Here is a 4,197-nt window from a genome sequence, read left to right on the forward strand (position 1 = left end):
TCTCATCAACAAAGCATATTTTACATAAACATATTTTAAAATTTTCAAGTAACAAAACATAATATTTGAACCTTTTTTAAGATTTTTTTCAGTTATTTTATTGTCTGAAAAATGGTTCAAATGTTATTTTATTGTCTGAAAAATGGTTCAAATATGTTAAATTAAAATTTGTTTTGTTGATGAGAAAATATGTTTCTCTATTTTTTTTTTTGTGAGGGGGGATATATATTATTTTTCGGCACTACCTACCTTGTTCTCTATAGCTGACATAACATGAATTACTCCTATGTGGGATCAATAAAGTTCTTATTTTTGCCATCTGAAAAAAATAAATATATTATATTTGGTCCCTAACTGTTTCCCAAGTATATTAGTGCGTGTGTGAATGAATAAATAAGACGTAAAACGTAAATGTATTTGTAGAAAGGCGCTTTATGAAAATAAGTCCATTTACTTGCATTAGTTTACAGCGCAGACTTGCCACATCCAATATGGCGGCGACGTTGACGTATCGCAGCAGCGCTCGATGGGGCGTGCCGTCTACTAATACATCCATGGGCGTCTACCTATATATGTCTATGGGTTCGGTCGCGGCCAGCGGTTAGGTGTCGTGACGTCAGGGGAGCTCTAACACCTGATTGGAGGAACCTTCCCCTCAGCCACTAGTACTGACACCTGATTGGAGGAACCTTCCCCTCAGTACTGACAGCCTGAGTCGTCTCGAGTTTCGACCCGTTTTATAATAGATCTATGGTTTCGACACTACTCGCCTTGCCCTCGTTTCGATACCCAGATGAGAAGCAGGAGGGTTGGACTGAAGCTGCTGTGACGTATTTGAATCCAGGGACGTGCAGAGACCTTTGGAGGGGCAGGTGCTGAAATTTAAAGGGGACCTATTGTGAAAAATAGTTTTTTTCTTGCTCTAACATATATATAAAGTGGTCTCCCCTCAGCCTGCCAACTCAGAGAAGGAGGAAAGCAACCAAATCCTGCAGTGTCTGTACAGCCGCCCGGATGAGCCGTCCAGTGTGATGTGGATCTACGAGCCAATAAGATTCTGCACATTTTCGTTACGTAACCAAAATGCAAACCATGCCCACAACTATAAAACCGTGTAACTGCATACGAGCGTCCTACTATCGTAGCACTGCGTGACATCGTCTCTCTGTCCATCTCCCTCCAGCAGCTGCCACTTTATTGAGGTTTTTGTAGTGAAATGAGGAGGAATCATAGAGATAACTTCTCATTTCAACTAACTGGATCAGCCGTTCCTCATCCGTGACCGTTTCCTACAGCGCTTTCAACCGGCTTTCAACGCGAGCGGCAGGAAGAAAACAAATGTTCAGCTCAAAACGCTGCGTCGCTGCGTCGCTGCGTCGCTGCGTCGCTGCAGCCAGTTAGGACAGTCCAATAGAAAATAAAGCAACGGAATTGATTTTGTCGCTGACGCTCGCTCGCATCGCTTGCAGTTAGGACACGGTAACTCCGCCGGCTGGAGCTTCCACCATTTTTTCGTAGCGGTGTATCGCGTCATTCAATTCAATTCAATTCAATTTTATTTATATAGCGTCTAATACAACAGATGTTGTCTCTAGACGCTTTCCAGAGATCCAGAACATGAACATAAACATAAACATAAACCCCCGAGCAATTATTATATAAACAATGGCAGGTAAAAACTCCCATAGTGGGAGAAAAGCCTTAAGCCAAACAGTGGCAAGGAAAACTCCCCTTTAGGAGGGAAGAAACCTTGAGCAGGACCAGGCTCATAAGGGGGGACCCTCCTGCCGAAGGCCAGACTGGGGGAGTCAGGGACGTTAGCAGCACACAGCAGGCAGGTGGAAGCAGCAGCGGGATGACCAGAGGTGGGGGGGGGGGGGGGCGTCAGTACTCAACAAGATAAATAAAAATGTGTGCTAGGTTAAAACACACGATTAAGAATTTACATTAAAACAACAAAAAGTGTGAAAAGTAGCTGCTGCATACGGCTTTTAAAATTTCCAACAGTGATGAGATCCTTCAGATATAATATCTTCTGTAGGGAGTTCCAGGCAGCAGGTGCAGAGTACTTAAAACAGTGTTTACCTAGTTCGGAATACACCTTTGGCACCTTTAGCAGATATAAATCATTGCAGTAAGTAAGCAGTAATTGCTGTGGGTTCTGGAAATATAGTTGCATAAATAACGTGGGAGTAGACCATGGATTGCTTTATAGATAAAACTGTACGAGGATGAGGCGTGGCGAGTCGAGTCGCGCTGAGTAGGTACTAGTATAAAAGCGCCAATAGAACCTCGGTTAGTTACAGAAAAAGTATCTACTCGGCACGCCTCCACCCGCCTCCACCCCTAGTGGAGAAGCGCAAAGGCGAGGCGAGGCGAGTCGAGTCGGGCTGAGTAGGTACTAGTGTAAAAGTGCCAACAGATTATTAAGATCTAATGCATCAGAATCAGAATCAGGTTTATTGGCCAAGTCAGGTCAAAAAGACAGGGAATTTGACTCCGGTTGTTTTCGCTCACTGTACAGTAAATAGGCAAATGACAGCTCTTGTTAACATATATACAATTATTTTTTAAAAGAGAAAGGTGCTGCAGCATCACGGGGGTCTGCTGGAGCCGATCCCAGCTCATTTCAGGTGAGAGGCAGGGGTTCACCTGGAGAGGTCACCAGTCCATCACAGGGCCACATACATACAAACAACCAGAAACACTCACACCTACGGGCAATTTTAGAATCACCAGTTATTATTATTATTATTATTATTATTATTATTATTATTATTATTATTATTATTATTATTATTATTATTATTATTGATTGATTTTTTTGATTGGAATTCTTTATTCAGTCACTTCACTCAACAAACATTGAACACAAACATTATCAAAAAAAAAAATAGCGACTGAAAAGGCACAGGCAGAAGCATAGTGCTTATATTAATGCCTGTCCTACATACGTACAAACTAACAATAGCAAAACTAATCCAGAACATACATACATACATACATACATACATACATACATACATACATACATACATACATACATACATACATACATACATACATACATACATACATACATACATACATACATACATACATACATACATACATACATACATACATACATACATATATATATATATATATATATATATATATATATATATATATATATATATATATACACACACACATACATATATACATACATATATACACATATACATACACACATTATTATTATTATTATTATTATTATTGAGTGATTGATTACTCTGAGACTCTATGAGTGATGAGAGTTCATCAGAGCAACAGCTTGGGGGAAGAAACTGTCCTTGTGTCTGGAGGTTTTGGCGTACAGAGCTCTGTAGCGCCGTCCAGAGGGGAGGAGTTCACTGTACAGCCAGCATGTGCCGATCTGATGACTAATGTTGAATCTCTCATTTTCTCCCCGTCTCTGTACAATGCGTATGGCTAGCTGCATGTTGTTTATTTCTCCTTGTAGACGTAGACCACTCTTAATGCCCGTTGAAGCAAAAAGGGTCAACTTAGTTTTTCAAGCACTGTATCTCCCTTCTTGGACTAGTATCTGTTCAGTAAATAATTGCACAGTGTTATATGTTTTTATTCATCAGAAGTCATACCTAATGAAATTTAAGACCTCGTAAAGACCAGAAGATTTCTATTTATTTATCTTAATTTTTGTACTGACATGTAAAAGTACTGACAGTAAAGTACTGACATGCACTATTATTATATTTACACAATATCCATATAAATATAGTCTATATAAATAATACGTAAACATGCCTATTACTACATAATTATCCATATATGTATATAGAAAATATAAATATTACATAAATATATCAATATATAGAAAATACAAATATTATATCAATCTATATAAATATACACTATATAAACTACATAAATATCCCTATAAATATATATATATGCTACATACATAATAAATATATAACATATATTACATAATTATAACTCTCCCTCTCAACATATAATATATACTACATAAATATCTAGATGCAAATTAGCCACTGGAAATAATCTAGCACATTTACATGAAAATGTGTACTGTCCCTGGTTTCTTTTCCTTTAAAAATAAAATACGAATACAAATAGAAATACAAATGAATTCAGTCTTTTACGCTGAAAGAGCCGAGCCGGAAGCTG

The sequence above is a fragment of the Cololabis saira genome, chromosome 11 (genome assembly GCF_033807715.1).
Source record: "Cololabis saira isolate AMF1-May2022 chromosome 11, fColSai1.1, whole genome shotgun sequence".
Lineage (NCBI taxonomy): Eukaryota > Metazoa > Chordata > Actinopteri > Beloniformes > Belonidae > Cololabis > Cololabis saira.